General features: G+C 39.4%; 1 pseudogene; it reads right to left on the bottom strand.

The window, feature by feature from the left end:
- Window positions 1-418: 418 nt before the first annotated feature.
- Window positions 419-16807, bottom strand: LOC138398775 (heterogeneous nuclear ribonucleoprotein A1-like; annotated as a pseudogene).
- Between the last annotated feature and the right edge of the window lie 3500 nt (window positions 16808-20307).

Raw genomic sequence — 20307 nt, 5'->3', positions numbered from 1 at the left:
TTTATTTCTATTATCATTACATTCTAATATGTAATGAAATAGTTATACAACTCACCACAGGTTGGGGACCCATGCTCTGGACCATTCTTTTTTTTGTTTTTTTTTTCCCCAGCGTCACGATCAGACTAAGACTATTACATTAAGCAATCAACAGCATGGATGCAAAAAAGAAAATCTACATTAAAACCCTTTACACTTTCCATAGAACAGAAAGGAAAATAACCTGTTATATAGTCACAAATACAGTCCCTGAGTTTTTTGCCCATACACTGAGTATTGCCTAAAACATGTATTCTTTGTAGCAGCTAGGCCCTGCCACCACTATGCTTGGCTGAGTTCACAAATCTGTTGTAACCTGTAGTTTCCCTGTCACTTCTCTGGCTCTCCTTCCCTGCTAAGCTTTGTTTCCTGGGAGTAATTAAAACCTTCTGCCACTGCCATAGTTACTGCTGCTACTGGAAGCACCATAGCCATCTTGGTTTCATGGTTTGGCAAAGTGTTGGCCTCCATCACCATAGGGTCCAGAGCTTCTGCCTCCAAAATCTCCTCCCTTCATGGCTCCAAAATTTGAAGACTGATTGTTGTAATTGCCAAAATCATTGTAGCTTCCACCATCTCCAAAATTGCTTCCACTGCTACTGCCAAAGCCGCCTCCGCCTCCTCCATTGTTATAGCTGTCATGGCTGCCACTCCCGCCGTAGCCACTGCCCTGGTTTCCATAGCCCTGTCCACCACTTCCATAGTCTCTGCTTCCTCCAGAGTAACCAGGGCTGCCTCCTCCATAACCACCATCATTACCAAATTCATTGTAGCCTTCCCCACTGCCACCATATCCACCACCACTACGGCTGCCACCAAAGCCACCTCCACCACTGAAGTTTCCTTCATGGCCAAAACCACCTCCATGACCACCACCACCGTTTCCAGAACCACTTCGACCTCTTTGGCTGGATGAAGCGCTAGCCATCTCTTGCTTCGACAGGGCTTTCCTTACTTCACAGTTGTGCCCATTCACAGTATGGTATTTCTGAATGACAATCTTATCCACAGAATCACTTTTATCAAAGGTTACAAAAGCAAAGCCCCTCTTCTTGCCACTGCCTCAGTCAGTCATGATTTCAGTCACTTCAATTTTCCCATACTGTTCAAAATAGTCTCTTAGGTGATGTTCTTCAGTGTCTCCTTTAATGCCACCAACAAAGATCTTTTTCACAGTTAAGTGGGCACCTGGTGTTTCAGAATCTTCTATGGAGACAGCTCTCTTTGGTTCCACGACTCTTCGTGTGGCTTTGCATCCATTGCTGCATCCACCGCCTCCACGGTGGCATATGCGACAAACCCAAAGCCACTGGAGCGCTCGGTGTTTGGATCTGCCATCGCCACACAGTCTGTGAGCGTTCCCCGTTGCTCAGAATGGCTCCTCGGACTCTCATCGGTCCTTTCACAGCTCAACTCTCCGATGAATAGTCTCCGCAGCTGTTCAGATTCTTTAGGAGACTCTGACTTAGACGTGACGGCAATGAGAAGAGAGACTTTAACGATGCTTCCTCGGCAGCGTCCACGGGCAGAAAGGAGTAAGCTAACGAAGGCATCTCCTGCTCTGGACCATTCTGAACCACTCACTATCCTCTTTCTATTTGGAAAGGTCAATGCTCAGCTGAAGATTTTTACCATCATTTTTTTGCCGTGTGTATTTGTTGACAAGGGCTTCCATAATAAATTACCATAACTAGGTGTCTTTAGAGAATAGAAATTATTAATAATTTTATTACAGTTCTGGAGACTAGAAGTCCAAGATCAAGGTGTGAGCAGGATTGGTTTTTTCTGAGACCTCACTCCTTGGCTTGCAGATGGCCTTCGTCTCCCTGTGTCTTCCCATGGTCTCCCTCTTACCTGTGGCCAAACGGCCTCTTTTTATAACACAAGGACATCAGTCATATTGGATTAGGACACACCCTAATGACCTCATTTTAACTTAATTACCTCTTCAAAGACCCTTTCTCTAAATACAGTCACATTCTGAGGCACTAGGGTTAGGACTTTAATATGTGAATTTTGAGAGAACAAAACTCAGCCCTAATACTGTACCAGTCTCCCTTCCCCACCAACTTCTCCAGAAAGTGCTTTAGCAACTTTAATGACTATATATATTCCCAGCACTTGAAAGAATTAAAAACCTTTCTCAGCTTGAGACAGGGGAAGAAAAACAAAATTATGTATTTTGCAAGCAAAGTGTATAATTAAGATGTTGTGAATGATTCCTGGGAATATGCTTTTGGTTATTCATAAACATTGCCTGTAATTGTTTTCATGGGCTAATTTAATATTCTTCTCATTGTAAGATGTTAGATATATGTGAAGCATGAAATCTAGTTTATCTAACAAAAAATAGGTTGCACGTCTCCATTTTTATCCTCTAGAAGTGGACAGTATGTCTCAAACATCCTCTAGGGCATGAAAAATTAAGAGTAAATGCCTAAGAATGAAGGTAAATAGAGAGCTTGAGATCTCATTACATAATTCACAGTGAGAGCCATTATCCACTACAATGAAATTGAGGGCAATGCTTCCTATGAATAAATTTTACCTTTTTTTGTGAAAATAAATAAATGGACGGCACTTTGTGATTTGCGATGTATTACAAATTCATGTAACAAAATAACAAAGTCATGTCATAGGCCAAATTAATATTCCATTACTCCGTATTCAGTTTTTTCAACACAGTGGAATATTTCTCCTAACACTATTTGAAAATGAATGCTCATGGTTTTTAATATGACTGGACAAAATTCCACAGTGTGGGTGTTAAATCCACCCTCCAGGGACTTATGTCTGAATTTTGAAGTGAATTACATCGTGGCAATGTCTCACCCACTGACAAATCCCTGTGGCATAATACAATTCCCTAGTAAAATTTCACAGCTCAAACCTTCATATATTTCTAATGATTCACAGCAGAATCTCCCAAATTTCTTGAGAAGGATTAACAGATTATGTAAAAGTCCTTGTTAAAATTGAGTAAATGGCAATGTTATCTCTGTTACTAAACTCCACATTTTCTTTGGACATCAATGAAAGGTTTGTAAAAGAACACATGGCAGACTTACATCATGAATTTTTCCAAGAATTAAATATTTCCCAGCAATAGCTATCTGTTAAATGAATTAGAATAGCTTTTCCATCTGAATGAAATTTGAAGTTGGTATATTAAAGATATTTTCTGTGAACAATTTTATTTTACCATGGGAACACATTTGCTTTCTTCAGGGAATTTCAAATTATTTGTAAATACAAATGTTAAAGATTAAGAACATCATTTCCTTGCTCATAAGATCCAAAAAACTTGGCAAACCAGAAGCCACAGAATAATAATTTTTAAAAAATATCTCCCATAATGCCAGGAATTGCTCTAAGGTAAAATGTTAAATTAGATAATATTTAAGTTTCCTCCTAATTCTAACATTCTTGCAATTTTCTGATTCTTCCAAATTACAATCGACCTAGCTAGAATAGTGTATTTCAAAGAGTAAAGAGCAATAAATATGTAAACCTCTTTTAAAGAAAAACATTCTTATAGCTCCCAGTGTTGACTTAAATTACTTTTACAATACTATTAAATATATTCAACCATAAAACTAGGTTTAACCTTACATTTCTCATACAATAATAAAAACAAAACTTAGTTGTAAATCAAATATACAAAATAATATAATATACCTGATTCATTCATTCCTTTCAGAATTGTTCAATGAATGTGTACTATATTCCAGGACTAATCCAGGTGCTGGAGTCACAGAAATAAAGAACGTAGATGAAAATCCCTGATCTCTCAGAATTTACATTCCAGTAGCAATGTGTTCAATGGAGATCATCTGGGGAAAAAGAGTAGGAAAGGAAATAGGGCATATAAGAGGAAGTGTCCATTTTTCACAGAGGAATCAGAGACACAAAGATTTGAACAAAGCCTTAAAGGAGGTGAGGGGGTGAGTCATGAGGATAAGTTGAAGGACAGCTTTCCAGCAGAGGCCTTGGAGTGAGAGCAAACGTGGCATCTCCAAGGAACAGCGAGCAGACCCACGTGGCTGGAGGGAAGTAAGCAGAGATGATGCCAAAGTGACACCTGGGGAGGGGGTGTAGGGATGTTGAGTGGGGAGCCAGTTCATGAAGCACCACGGAGGCCATTCTAAACACTTTGGCTTTTACCCTGAGTGAGATGGAAGCCACTGGAGAAGACTGAGCAAAGGATTGACTCCTCCTGACTTGTGTTTCATCAGGGTTATTTGGGCAGCTGTGTAAAGGAGGCCACGGTGCAACAAAGGACCAGGGAGGAAGCTACTATCTAATAAGCCAGGTGGCAGATGGTGGGAGCTCAGACCGTGGTGGGAGTGTTAGAGATGGTGAGAAGTGGTCAGAATTTAGTGTATTTGCTGAGACATTGAATATGAGTATGAAAGAAAGCAAGGAGTGAAAAACATCTAAGGTTTTATCTCTTAGCAACTGAAAGGAAGAAGTGGTTATCATCTGATGATTTTGTTTTGCTGAAACAAAAATGCTGCCTTGTGACAGGGATATGGTACCAATTGCCAATATGCCAGTCCTTTTGAATATAATATTTTGTGACATAAAGACTCAATTTTCCTACCATTTTTCCCTATTAGAACCATTGCAAAACTTTATTAAATGATGCTGTGATTTTATTTGACCTCTATTTAGTGATAATTCATTATATATGTATTACGCCCATCTTATTCTTTAGTCATTAGGCCAGGACAACTACATGAGACTGAACAGCACCAAGGCAATCAGAAGTATCGATCCAAAGTGAGGGCCGTGAAATCCTGTATCCCAAAAGTATCCAGGACACTTTTGCATGATGCTCAATCACTCAGCTAATACTGAATATGCTTATACGTATTTTTTTAGATGATTCATGAAACCAAAAAAAAAAAAATTTAAAAATTTTCAGGGATAGTTTCAGACACTAGGGAATATTTACTTGAGTACATGAATGTTTGTCTCCAAGTACTAAATTGTGAGCTCCATTAAGTTAAACCTTCTGTTCATCTTTGTTCCCTACTCGATCCCCAACGGAAAGTGACTTCAACAGAGAGAGGCTCTCTGGGTGGACCACTGAAATCCAGGTGCTGAGGAGACAGAATAAAGCCCCAGGCTGGTTGAATCAGCTCTGCAGGAGGAAAATGCAGGAAGAGGAGCCTCAGTGATGGGGTCCTCAAAGAACCAACCATAGTGCCCCTGGAGAGCGAGCCACCGCTTGGGTACCTGTACACAGATGGTGCTATGGCAGACTGCAACCACAATAGCTCTGTTCCTCTCATCTCCTTATTCCCTGGGGCCCTTATTCTGGGCAGCAAAGGGGTAGGACAGATGGTGGAGCAGAGCAGCAGCTAGCAAGGAAGAGAGAAGAAACTCACCAAGCCTCCCTTCCCTTCTGCAAATTCTTAGTCTAAAGTGAGTTGGATTGAGATGGAAGAAGAAAGAAAACCAAAGATTTGAAAACAGACTGGGTTGGATTTTTTTTCTTTTTTTTTTTTTTTGAGATAGGGTCTCAGTCTGTTGTCATAGATCACTGCAATCTCAAACTCTTGGGCTCAAGCAATCTTCCTGCCTCCACCTTCTGAGTAGCTGAAACTACAGGTGCACACCACCACACCTGGCTAACCTTTAAAAAATTTTTGTAGAGATGAAGTCTTGCTATGTTGCCCAGGCTGGTCTTGAACTCCTGGCCTCAAGTGATCCTCCTGACTTGGCCTCCCAAAGCATTGGGATTACAGGTATAAGTGCTGGTGCTCAGCCTGAGTTGGACATTTTTTTGTGGCTATAAAAAAAGAAAAAAGAATTTTTTATCATCTGAGAGTGAAAAGCTATGAGAACCTGCTAAAGCTTTTGTCCAGGGGCAGTTACTGAGAAAAATAAAAACATGTTATAAATTCTCCCTAACAAGTGTAACACATTCAACACACTGCTTACCTGAGGTTTGCTTTTTTTTTTTTTTAAGCCGTAATTAGTTCATATTCTAGGTCCAGGGTATCATACCATTAATGATCTGAAACTAACTTTACTCACATTCAGGCTATAGGGGGGACCAGTCATCCTATATCTACTTTTATTCCACAAAAATTTTCAAAAAATTAAATATATGTGTATATATATTCATGTATTTATACACACACATATACACCCATACACACTCTATATCTGGCAAAGTTGTCCAGATAGTATTTCAAAAGAAAAACAACTAGACATAGCTAGAGAATCTCAAAGATGAATCAAGGCTAATTTTTATTAGTAATTCAAATAAGACAATTATTACAATGCATCCTAAAATTAAGCAAAGGCATGAGAAGATATTGTAGGGATATCACCAACCAATATATGGTTTTGAAGAAGAAATTGAAGGCTGACACATCATTGGTTCAAAGGTTTTTATTCAACTACTGGGAAAAACCCTTATCCCCTGGAACTCCTCATATTTCCAAGGAGATGACTTTCCTAGAGTAGCATTTCTGGATTCTGTCTTCCGCCTTCCTACGATTAACGAGATTGGAAGAAAGAATTAGTCATGTTCAATCAGCCCTTTCCTCCCCACCCCTTGCAATCTGCCTGCCTGCAGCAAGGGTGCATTCTGAGCCTCTCTCTCAGCTATGCTATAAGCTTAGTGAGGCAGGTTCTACCCTTGTAGGAAAGGTCTATTGTTTTTCAGGGGTAATTCTGCCTAAGTTAGGGAGGAAATATTAGTAAACCCACTTGGATAAGATCTAGTTATTTTGGCCAAGACAGCTATGTTTTCACCAAAATCCATTTCCTCTACCTCATGTATATAGAGACAGACTAAATTTCCCAACTTTCCAAACCTGCTTCACAGTTAGGGTAGGCTGTGTGACTGGGTTCTAGGCAATGGAATGTGAGTTGAACTTATACACACCACTTCCAGACCTGGCACACAAAACCTCCCATATGTAATCTTTCACACTCTCTCTTCTGCAGTCTGTTGACAGATGTAGAGAATCCAGCAGAAGACTTTGAAGCTCTAGGGAGGATGGAGCCACATTACAGAAGGTCCATCGAATGATCAGGTTGAAGACCACCTGCTAATCAAGAACATCCTTATTGGACGTCGTATGAACAAGAAATGAACTTTTGTTAAGTCACTGAGATTTTAGTATTAGTTAGAGTTAGACAAACCAGCATTACTTACCATAATAAATACCGTCATAGTCTCCAAAGAACTTTTATCATAAAAAGGTTAATATATTGCCTCCATCAGTCTGAATCCTGTCTCTCTCTCAATTTGCTCTAATCTTGGGAGTGGAAAGAGGGTGTTACTTATTGATTCCTTAAACCTCTCGCAGACTGTATAGTTCTCTTGGTATAGACAATAAAGTTGCCTTGAGAGGAACATAGGACCCACAAGATGGGTCCAGCAGGGTCATTTGGTGGGCTTCGTATCTGAGAGTGTTCCAAAGTTTGGCTAATATTCAATGGCAATTTGGCAAAGGGAAGAGAGTACAGTCATCTCATCACAAATGATGATTTTTTTTCCCCTTGAATTATACCCTTAACAACTTCTTCTGTGAGACATATTGCTGATAATTACCAAAGTTGTTGTATATAATTCCCAAATACTCCCAGAAACAGCCTGGTTTCATAAAGATGGTCCAATCTATGCTTTAAGAATAGTTGATTCCTGTTATGTGATCATACTCATCTGCTTATCCTCTTTTCCAAAGAATGCAATTAAAATTCTTTTCATGATGTACTGAATGTTTTTCAAATTAAGCAAGCAATAATTATTTTTGTGAATTATTTTTAGTGGATGAGATAAAAAATGTTGAAGAAGCCTTAATCTGTATAAGGAATGTTTCTCCTGCAGACATTTTTCCTCCCTGGAAAAATAGGGTCAAAGGCTCTATTATTTGAATCCACAATGTGGCAGGAATTAAAAAGTTACTTTGACTTAGTCAACAGAACCAGCCCTGTTTCTGATTCATTAAACATATATCCAGCCCTAATACAATGTAAGTAGATCCCATTAGTGGTTAGATCACATTTTCTCTTCCTGAGTCCTAGAAAGATTTAACAAGTCAAGTTACATTCTCCCCTCTGATGCAATAGGAAAAGGGAGAAGCTGGTTATGTCCCAAGGAGCAGAAGGTGCAAGGCAATGGACACGGAACATAGCTGAGCCCAGGCACACACTGAGACAGCTGTGCTTGAAGCCATATCTCTCCTGACACAATGATACCTTGAGACACCACTTGACTCCTCAAAATCTCCACCAGATATAAAAGTTGGGAACCTGAACCATGGTAGAACCTGAGCATTGGATTTTCTGTAAGATACAGTCATCCAAGTAGGCCTTGACCTGCGAGAGACTTCTGTCCTGGGTGAATAGATGGGCTGTGCAATCGATACAGTTTCTGTCTTTTTTTGTCTATACATCCAAAAATGAGATTTTCTTTTTCTTTTTGTAACACCTGGTTCTAAAGATTATTCAATTTACTGTAGCCATGCCAAATAAAGAAAGAGTTGAAATAGGCTCTCTAGATCATTGGCTAGCCTACAGAGTTATTCTGTCAACTACACTGTTCACATGAATACACATGTCCATGTGTATGTACATACATTGACACACACTCCTGTTAAATGTAAATGATCTATGTATATTTTAGGCATACAGCCTGAGTTCCTTTTTTAAAATTTGTCTTTATGATAGGTTTATATTTATTTCCTGCTTAATATTTAGCTAGGCTTCATAATATTTTGCATTTTGCTTATTTTTATTAGTATTCATCTTACTAATGTTAAATGAAAATATTTCTAACTCAATTTGCATCTATGTATTCATAGGCCATCCTTTTTTTCATCTGGATATTTTGTAACTATTTAAATTATACACTATCTGATTTGCCATTAAAAAACTTACATAACACACCTAATTTAGGTAAAGTTCAAGAAATTATTTAGCCAATTATGAACACTGATTAGTGTGAGAATTGAGGTATTACAGTTACTATCCATTAATATTTTTAAAAATCTTCATTTCCATTTTTTCCTCAATTATCCAAATCATTCTCACCTATTAGAAGCATCTGAGTTGCTTTTAACATCACCATTGTCAGAGCCCCATCCCAGGCCAACTGAACCCAAATCTCTGCAGGTTTGATACAAGAAAAACAACAACAAAAAACAGAAAACAAAAACCATCCCAGACAATTCTAATGGGTAGTCAGGATTGAGAATATTGATTTATTGGTAAAGTTTGAGATCTGGAGCTTAATGGAGTCCTTTGACTGTCCTCCCTCTGACAACTATCATCACCAGTAAATCTGAGGATGTGAATTAAGAGTTGAGAATTAAGGGTGAATTGACTTGAAATTTGAAAATGACCTCGATTTTACACTTTCAGTCTGGTTACATTGCTGTATCTGAATTTACATTTTTAAAAATTCCCAAGATCATATCTATAGCTAGCTAGAGAGATAGATATGCACATACACATATATGTGTGTGTATATACATATATATATGCATGATTACATATTTCTATTTTCCTACTATGAGTATCTAGAAGTGGGTCCTTGCCAATTTGCTTTTCCAGCACAGGAATAATTCCCACTATAGATCATTATACATTTAGGGTCCTCATGTAATGCCCAAGAAGTAGATGTGATAGTAGAAAAGTAGTAATAAGTTGTAGCAGTAATAGCTAACATTTATTAAATACTCTGTGCTTGCTATGAGGAGGTCACTGTCCCATGCACTTTACTGTAGTGAATTTTAGCCTTTCTACTTTGCAGGTACCCTTATTATCTCCATTTTACATGCTTTACAGAGTGCCTCTATTGCATTACGTTTTAATGCACTCCTTTGAATTTTATTAATATAAAGAGTCAGTGTAGAAATGCCTGTTTGAACATATATGTGCTTTTTGCAAAAATATAGTTTAGAGACATTATTTTTATATATAGCAATAATAATCACAATGAATGTTATAAATATATTGAAATCTGTTATAAGGAAAAATATATCTCTAAAGATAAATTGCCTTTGTTCTTTTATAAAACAAACAAAACCCTCACTTAATCCAATATATTTTCTTTTGTGCCTATTACGAAACTCTGACCAAACTCAGCATTCAAGAGCAGTAATTAATATATTCGTGCATTGGTCACATTTTTCTTTCCACTCCTTTTAATTGATTTAGTTTTCTTTTTTACTTTTAATTGACCTTTCTATTATATTTTATTTTAGAAATCTGTACTAATTGTTTTTCTGGAATAGGTGAAATTCAATGTGAAGTTAATGTCTTAAATGACCAAGACTGTATTTCCATCCAGACATTAGGGAAATTTCTAGACATAAAGTTCAGACGAGAGCATGTGTTGCTCTTTTGCCTAAACAATCTGTCCTATAGATGTAAATATTCTATTATCAAATTTAAATTAGTCATAATTTTTGTTACTGGGGTTGTTTTGATTCATTTAATTCGCTTGCCTTTCCCCTTCCTCCCTCCCTCCAGTCCTCCCTCCCCAATATGTATTGATTGAGAATCTACTATATGCCAACCCTTTCTAAGTCTTGGGAAATACAGTTAAGAGTCCTCACTTTCATAACACTTATGTCTATTATTCAGGAAAGAACCATGTAGAAAGTATGAAGGGAAGCTGTTAGTCCATCTAGAAGTAAGCATTCTTTTCCTACATTTACTCTGATAAAATATATGTTTATAATTAGCCCATCTTTATCTTTTCTCACCGAGGGAAGGAATCATCTTTGTCCTAAATGGTCTGGTGTCTAAAAGCATTTGTGATCCCAAAAGCATTAATAAACATCAAACAGCAAATTGAGCTCATCAGTCAAAAAGTCTAATTTTCAGGCAATTGTCCTACATAGAATTCATGCTCATCCCCAAATAACTGGACTGGGCTTCTCAAAACCAAAGACTCACTGAGAACCTGACCCCAAAGCAATGGCTAGAGTAGAGACAATCGCCAATTACAGAAAACTTCAATAAAATACACTCTTTATCAATGTGGCATAGTTGCTGGCAAGTATTACAGATTGGAAAGTTTGGTCTGACGTGTGATTTGGGGATGAGAATTATGTTTTTGGAATAATGGCTTTTGAGCAAACGCATCAACTTACAGATCACAAAGTCTTATTTAGTCAAATTGGAGTTGGAGTTCCTATAAAAAGGATAAACTTTATATATACCCAATATGGTGAGAATTTTTGGTTTCCCTCCCACATACTTTGTTTCCCACCACCCCCCTGGCAACTTCTGTTAATTAATTTAAAATACTAATAGAAGTTTTTTATGAGCTAGACTGTGATAGGCATTGAATATAGAATTCTAAACCCTGATTTCAATAAGCTCTATTTAAGTGGCAGAAAGGGCAAAAAGCAAGTAAACAGGTATAGAAACAAAATAATTGCATGGTGTAGTTAAATGCTCTAAGAGAAACAAGCAAGAGGAGTGACATACAATAGTTGAAGGGAGATTTACTCCAGGAAGGGGGGTCAGGGAAAGCAGCTCTATGAAGGTGTCATTTAAAGCAAAGGAAGAGGCATCAGCCCTGTGAAGGGTGAGGTAAAGGGCATTCCAGACACAGGGAAGGCCATGTGCAAAAGCCCCAAAGGGAGTGGGACCAAACCTGGCACATTTGAGGATCTAAAAGAAAACCAGCGTGGTTGAGGCGGAAGTCACAAGAAGAAGTACCAGACTAAAGAAAAGGGCGGGGCAGATCACGAAAGGCAGGCAATCATTTTAAGAAGTCGGGGGATTTACATTGTAAAAAGTCCATTTTAATTGCTGCATGGAGACTCCTGGATGGGGGGAGCCCTTAGAGGGCTAGAAGACTGCTGAGTTCCTCTTGATAGGGGCTGATGGACCGGGCTAAGGTGGGTAATGGAAAGAGAGGGACAGAAGAGCAGGTTTGAGATTTATTGGGAAGACTGAATTAACAGAACTGGCTGGTGGATTCATACTTAGAGGTGCGGCAGGGAGTGGTGAGGGAAAGGGAGGAACCGAGAAGAATCCTAGCTGAGTACCTGAGTGGGCGTGGTGCCATTTACTAGTGGACAAAGACAAGACTAGCGTGAGACAAAAGTTCAGTGTTTGACATACTAACCTTGTGATGTCCATAAACCATCAACACGGATATGCCAATTAGGCAACCGGATCAGTGAGCTTAGGGTTTGGAGAAAATAAATTCAAGAATCATGAGTTTAAAGACCTAAAACGGGGATAGAACACCTTAATAGAATGTAAAATGAAGAAAAGGGACCACAGCAACCCTTAGGTGCAGATCCTGAAGGAACTCTGACATTTACACGTTGGGCCTAGGAGTCAAAAGAGGAGTAAGTACCAAGGAAACCATGAGAGGAGAGTGTGTCAGGCAGAAGGCCGTGGTCCACCCAGCCACGTGTTACTGAGAGGTTGCGGAAGGTGAGCAAAGAAATGTTTCTATTGGATTTGGCAAAGTGGTCACTGGTGACCAGAGAAGTTTCAGTGAGTGGTCCGGGCAGGAACCAGAACATAGTGGGTGGAGGACAGAAGACAGTGACAACTTCTATAACTGATGTTTTGAAAACTCCTGCTAATGAAAGAGAGAAGAAATGAAGTAGTATCTGGGGAAGCGGGAAAGGTTCTTTTCAGGTGAGGCAAGAGCACGTTTGCAAGCTGATGGGAATGCTCCGGTTAAAGGGAAGTGCTTACTGATACGGGAGAGGGAGGGACAACTGTGAGAGCCAAGCTCTTGGGAAGGCAAGAGGGGGCAAGATTCTGAGCAAAAGCAGAAGACTCGGCCCCGAGAGCCTGGAGGGCCTCTTCCCTATTAGAACAACAGGGAAGAATACGTCAATGTAAACGTAGTTTCATTTTTGGATCAGGTGGTGGGAAGACGGGGAGTTTGATTTTGAAGGCTTTCTTTCCTAACTAAAATCTGTTGTGATGTCATGGACTAAGAGTAGGAAACTACAGAGTGTGGGGAAGGCAGGGCAAGAGGGAAGGTGTGAAATATTCGAAGGGGAGTGGGAAAGTGAACCTGCTGGAAAAACACAGGATTTCCTGGAGATGCCAATGTGAAGTCCACCTCATAAAATTTTAAAGTAAAATTGATCTTCTCAGTAGCGCCATCATTGATAATACAAAAATAATAATAATGGATGTGAGGGGGAACTGTCCTTTACTTTTGTCATCCCAATGCTCTCCATGATGGAACTGCATGAGCTGACTGGCCACACTTGTGTCATCTTTCTTGCAGTTTCATTCTTAACACATCCAAAGAGGAAAAGATTTCCAGAGAGAGAGGAAGCCCGTTCTTCTGTCAAGAGTATGGAGTGGCTGGTTCATCAGCTGGAAATTCTAAGTAAGTTCTCCAGATCCACATGACGACCCTAACAGAGTCAAGCCTAACAGCAACAATAACAGGAACAGAAATATAAATGACCTCAGTTAAAGAATCACTCAATCCAACGGTTAGAGTTGGAGAGGTCTGTAGACATCACCAATTTCAACACCTTCATTTTACTGAAGAGAAACCGGACTAGGAAGGGCCACTCTGAGCTTCCACATTAGTTATTTGCAGCACTGTGGCAAGAATTCCATCCAGGTGACTTATATGAAAACTGACACAGGGCCTGGCTTACGGGAAAGAATAAATGAAAGTTGTTTTTTTCTCCGTTGTTCCTTCCCAGTGTCCTTACTAAGTAGTTAATCAGTCAATGGAAACATGTGAATGCCGTAGTCCTGTGACCAACTGTGTGATTACAGCTCAATGGATGTCTAGGAATTAGTATCAATAGTAAAGCATGACAAAATCAGTGATTAGTCATGCTGTAGCCTTGACCTAAATAGTAAATTAGGCACAGAGCTGGGATTAAAACTCTGAGACCTGTGCCTTGCAGTCCTGAGGCTGTCTTCCCTCAATTGCGCTAGACTGCTGTTTACAGCACTGTGGGAATGGCCTCACTGTAAAAGGGAAACTATTCATTTAAGCATCCTTCTAAACAAGCAAATAGAAAGGGAAGGAAGAGGGCCTGAGTTTCTCCCCTCTGGTAATTTTGACAAAATATAGTTTAAAGACGCTTGGGTCTAACAGCTGTCATGGTCAGTCAATGTGCAATACTCGGAATGTCTTGGCTTGCAGATATATATAACCTCCCCCATTCCAGATTTCTGGTGTAAAAGGACAAAATGATCTTAAAAAGAACAGAAAAAGAAAAGCAGCCAGTTTTTTAAATGTACTCAACGAAGGGAAATGATTTACAACAAAAAATGAACAACTATGTGAAAAAATTAGAAGAAAAAGAAAACAGATGTATTGTGGCAAAGAGTTTCTGTTGGCTTTGGCTCAAGTCCCAAAAGAGCTTTTCTAAGCTGATTTTCCATGTCTAGCCTCTCAAAACATTTTATGACACAAAGTTGTTTGGAAGAGTTTATGATAAAAGCAAAAAAGCCCAAATTAAATGTCAAAATTGTATCAAAGACTGAAATAAAGAGAAGTCATTTGATAATTCAAAGGAGCAAAAAAGAAAAAAAAGGTTATTTTTAGCAAAGTATTCTATTGTTCTGAAATTTGAGAAGTGAGTAAGGGAACAAAGAGCAAAGAAATGAATATCATTCGTTTCATGCACACTATCCATAAAAACTTTTCCATAAACTTCCATTTCCATCTACAGTCTCTGCAGCAGAAATTACAGTGGTTGTTGGACTCTGAACGTTCTTACAACCTGCCTGTATGTCTAGTACCTGGCCCCAAGGAAGCAGTGCAACCCACCATCACTGGCAAGAAAAGCTGACTATGAAAACAAAAATGAGGTAAAGTGACAGATGAGAGCTGAAGGGAACAGAGGAATTAAGGGCAAAAGAAGTGAAGTTACAAATCAGAGTCAAGTTAATGAACAAGATGGTGAATATCTAAGACAAAGAGACTACCGAGGCCATAGTATAGCCCTTAAGATCATAGCCTGGAGTCAGCTTCCTGTAATAAAATCCCCACTCTTATATTTGCTGGCTGCACAACCTTAGGCAAGTTACTCCACTCGTTTACATTTGTACAATGACCTTATATAAAGGTCATTGAATAACCTTTATATAAGGTCATTGAGAATGAAATAAGACAGTCTATGTAAAGTGCTTAGAACAAATATTGCTTGCATATACATTAAATGCTCAAAAATTGCAGCTCTTCATTACTATTTATTATTAAACACATTTATTGATGCCTCCTATGGGCCAGATACTACAGCAGATGCTTAGAACATAATCATGAGCAGGACATCTTTCCTGGACAATCTCTGCAAGCCTAGTCCTTTGTAAAGTTATCTGGGCTAAATGTGATGCAGAGTCACTTCGTTCAAACATCCCCATATTCATTCATTTCTGTGTAGAATCATTGCTCTCACCAAATTCTATGTGTGTTTTAAAACTTATTACACTTTACCTTCGCAATTCACATCTGTCTCTAAAACTGGATTCTACAGTCTTTGTCTTATTCCTCTGAGCATCCAGCTCAGGACCTACTACGGAGGAGGCAACCATATAAATAGAAATGAATATATTGACTTTCTTTAAATGTTTTTGGACATTAAAATGTTTAGACTTGTTTGTTCCTATTCTCTTTTTGTCCTGACCCCTCCTTGGAGTCTCTCTTCCTCTTCTACTTGCCCGATATATATGTCCTTTAGAATCTTCCAACAGTCCTGGGAGGAGATGTAATTACTCCAGTTCTGTTCTGTTCTGTTCTGTTCTTTTTTTGTTGAGATAGGGTCTGGCTCTGTCGCCCAGGCTAGAGTGCACTGGCTTGATCATAGCTCATCGCAGCTTTGAACTTCCAGGCTCAAGCAATCTTCCTACTTCAGCCTTCCAAAGTGCTGGGTTTACAGGCGTGAGCCACTGTACCTGGCTCTAGTTTTAAAGAGAAAATTGTGGCTCAGCACAGTTACAATTGCCCATGTGGCAGACCTGAGATTCTAATCCTAGAGTGCCTGGAGCCAAAGCTCCCATTCCTGCATGACAGCACTGTACTTCCCCTTCAGACAAACAGAGAAGACTGAGAAGAGGAAAATATCTTTAGGACAGGACATATGAAACTAAATATCACAGTATGTTGTTACTCCATGGGAATCGATATAAAGAAGAATAATGTCAGCCTTTACATGCAAGGTAATGGGAACCCACTCCTATATTTTGAGGATTTTTTTCCCATTTGTAATTAAGTGGAATATATTTTGAAGGATGCCCCCACCCCTCCTTTTCAGTCAGAGGGATAGTTATCTAGAAGCTTATTGTGAATAAAGGATATATACTGAAGAATTTAACAGGTATCAAGGTAAAACAATGCAATCAACCAATCAATGAACATAAAATACAAAATATAATATGGATCAAACCCTGTATATTGAATCTTCTCTGCATAAAACTTCTATCAAACCATTAAAATACATATGTATAAGAGGAATTGGATTTTCAAATGTTATGATTTCCATTTTAAAAGTCTAAGGTAAAATTCCTTTTGAACATGCCATGCACATTAACAGCAAGAAGCAAAAGCAGTTGTCAAGGGTGAGAGCTTCTTAAAGAAAGTTTGATTTGATGACAGAAATGGGTACTGCCATTCTTTGCTGTGGCTGCTGTTGTTTCTGACTCTGACACATACATGTTGTATGTAAGTCAAATCTGCCTTTACTCTTTATGACGTAAGATCTCCCTATACCAAAGAGCCTTGTGGAAACCTACTAATTCTTTCTTACCTGGGCTGCTTGGCTGGTGGAGAGTCCCCCATAGGCCAGGACTCACCACTAAGCTGTCTTCTGGGGATATTTCAACAACTATTTTAGGAATCTCACTTTACTTTGGTGTCTGGTGAGGCCAACCTTTGGAAAAGCAATTTGGCAATCTTGTATGTCATTAACTTAAAAACTCTTTGTGTGTTTTGATCCAGTATCTCCCTTCTGAGACTCGATGCTGAGGCAATTTACATGAAATTGCCATTTTGGATCTCTCTAGACACCTTGAATGGAACCTGTCCAAACTCTTGATTCGCATCCCAATCAGCTTCTCCTGCAATCTTCTCCATTTGGCCAGATGCTTGGGCTCCAAACTATAGTGTGGCAACAAGAGTGACTCTATTTTAGATGCTAGTCCACCATGTGACTCCTGAGTAACCCTGAGTCTGGGAATGCCTCCAAGATGTCTAGTTGATGTATCACTCTTTGTGTAGACACACCTATTTACTGTAAGTTTCACCTTTCCTCCAAAACATCCCTTGACATTGTTGCACACATCATAGGCTGTGATGCCCATAGCATTCTCTCAGCCCCCTACACATTCCTTCCAGGGCACGTATACTTTTCCCCCGAGATGTATGCCCTGGGTCTGGAGGGCTGTGATGCAGAGATCTACCTGCCTGTGGCTGCCCAAGACCATGCTTCTGTCCATAGTTCCCCAAATGAATCACCCTTCACTGACAAAATGGATTTGTCTGCCTCATTCTTTGATTTCTCAGCTCCTTTGGCATTTGGGGGCCACTTGTTTACATGGCCCTTTCACAGAACAGGTGTCCTTCTAGACTCCTTTCTTTCTTTCACACTCCATGCCAAATGCATCAGAAAATACTGTGTGTTTCACCTTTAATATATATTCAGGATCCAACATATTGGTGAGGATCTCACCACGTTCATTGCCACCTTCCTGGCACAAGTCACTATCCTGTTTCCTGAACTATGGAAGGCTCCTATTGTTCTAGCTCCCTATTGTTCTCCTTTCTTCTATATTTGCTTCAATACAGTCAGAATAAACCTTTTAAAACACATCATACCATGTATATTTCCCTGCTCAAAAATCTCCAAAGGTTTCTCCTCTCATTCAGGATAACATCCAAAATGTCCTCACCTTAGATTGCAAAGCCACATATGATTTCCTCCCCCGGTCTCCGATCTCATCTCCTTCAGTCTCTGTTTCTCTCACTCATCTCTATCCTTAATGGTTTCTTCGCTGTTCTTCAGCACATCACATACAATCTTGCCTCAGATCGTGCTTGTACTTACGGTTCCCTCTTCCTGGTACCATCAGTCCCCCCAAACATCCACATGGATCTCTCACTTTCAAGATTCTGTTCAAAAGTCACCTCACAGAGCAGCTGACCCTGACAGAAAATAATACCTCACGTAAAATAGGTCACCTTCCCATACTCTTTTTCTTCATAGCCTTTGTTAGTACTTGACATAATCTAAAACTTAAAACGAAAAAATCTCTGTTTTTTACAACCCCAAAATGTAAACTCCATCAGAGCAAGAACCTTATCTGTTTTTGTTTTCAATTGTAAACACAGTGCCTGGAACACTAATGCATTATAGGTGCTCAGTAAATATTGATAAATGAAGAAATGAAATATGGAGGCATTTTATCTACAATGAACAAGGGTTCACTGTCCTTCCCAAACAGCCACCGGCCAGTGGCTCTAGAGGTGCCACTGGAAAAAAATAGCAGTGCTGGAGGAGAGTCATTAGCACAAAGCTGGACACATATTAATGTCCCCTCAAAAAGGTGGCCTTTTGACTTTTATTTTTTTAATCATGAGTTGGGTTTGACTGCTCTGAAAGTGTATCTGGTGGAAACCAAGATTTTATAGATAATCACTATTTTTTTTCTGAGCCATTTAAGAACAAGTTGCAGACACAATGTCTCATCACTGCTAAATACTTGAGTGTGCATATCCCCCACACAAGGACATTCTTCTACAAAACTATAATATAAACATCCAAAGCAGGAAATCACCATTGACAAAAATATGCCAACTGATCCATAGATTTCACTCAATGTTTTCCAACTGTTTTTTCTTTCTGGTCCAGAAGCCAACCTGGGATATTTGTTGTATTTAGTTGCCATGCTTCTTAAGTCTCTTCAATTTGGATCTGTTAGTTCTCTTTTGGTCTCTTATTAAACTTAAAATTTTAGTATAGACCTTTCATATTGCAAGGTGCTTCTCACCCTGGGTTCCAATGTTTCCCTATGTCCAGAACCAGGCCATGCATTGTTGGCAGGAACATGACAGAAAAGGTGCTGTGTTCTTCTTAGTGCATCTCATGGGGGTGGGGGCATGATTTGACTTGTTCTACAACTGGTGATGTTCATCATGACCTCCTGGTCAACTTGGTGTCTTTCAGGCTTCTCTTAATAAGTTCACCAATTACCCCTTGTAATCCATAAGTATTTTTCAGAAGACACTTCTAGGATAGGCTAACACATCCTCATTCACATCAAACACCCATCGGCCAGCCTCAGTGTTCACTGATGACTCCTGCCTAACACTCTTGTCAAGTGGTGACTTTCTATTTCAACTAATCCTTGATAGTGGGCATTTCTACCCTAAGAAAGAGCTGTTCTTCCTTCCCATTTATCTAGTCTATCTTTCTTATATTAAAAAATGGATTCATGTTTTATTCAATAGGTTGTAATCAATGACTATCATTAATTTGATGTCCGAATTGTCCCAGATTTGGCCAATGGGAGCCCTTTCCAGCTGGCTCATGTGTCCTTTTCTCACATTCCCATCATGCTTTGAACACTTCCCTACAAGAGGTTACAGGCTCTGTAAATTCCCAGCCCCAGTCATAGAATCAGCCCTAGTTCCCTTTAGTGGAAAGATGGTATTTAGAAACCAAGATCTTTGGGCCACTTGATGTGTCCTTTGCTTCTAGCCTCTGAATGGAGAGAGCTATGGTATATGTGTGCACACACACATATACATACATCTATATTGTTTTTAAAAAGTCATTTATACTCATTGTTATTCCAATCTAACACCTCAGGGTTGTTTATAGCTAGCTTGCTTTCTGTATTTGTAAATTCATTCTCCAATAGTAAGGAACCTGGCTTCCATTTTACTTATTTGTCCAGTGGCCCTGTAATTAAGCAATCTCCCAGCCAAGATGCTGCCTCCTTGACCCTGCCATCTTTTCAGCCCCTAACTTTCCTAAAGGAAGGGCAAGGGATAGTCATACATTCTTAATAGCACAGATTCTCCAAGTCTTGCAGCTGGAAAAAAATTGCTAAGAGATAGAGAGGTTTGGGGAACCGCTGTGGTTTGCTAAAGGCAGCGGTTTAGAACCAAGCTGGGAGTTTCTAGCAATGGACTCCTCGCTCAGATCTCGGGTGGCTCAGGAACCAGCAGCCAGGTAGTCTCCTTGGCATTGGGCACTATAAAAAGTACTGTCCCAATGGCCTAGAAGCCTATTTTCTAAAATGAATAAGGTAAGAACACATACAAATCCAGCACATAAA

This window comes from Eulemur rufifrons, chromosome 18 (assembly GCF_041146395.1).
Source record: "Eulemur rufifrons isolate Redbay chromosome 18, OSU_ERuf_1, whole genome shotgun sequence".
Taxonomy (NCBI): Eukaryota; Metazoa; Chordata; class Mammalia; order Primates; family Lemuridae; genus Eulemur; species Eulemur rufifrons.
Note: the sequence above shows the minus strand (reverse complement) of the source record. Positions and strands in the feature narration are given on the sequence as shown.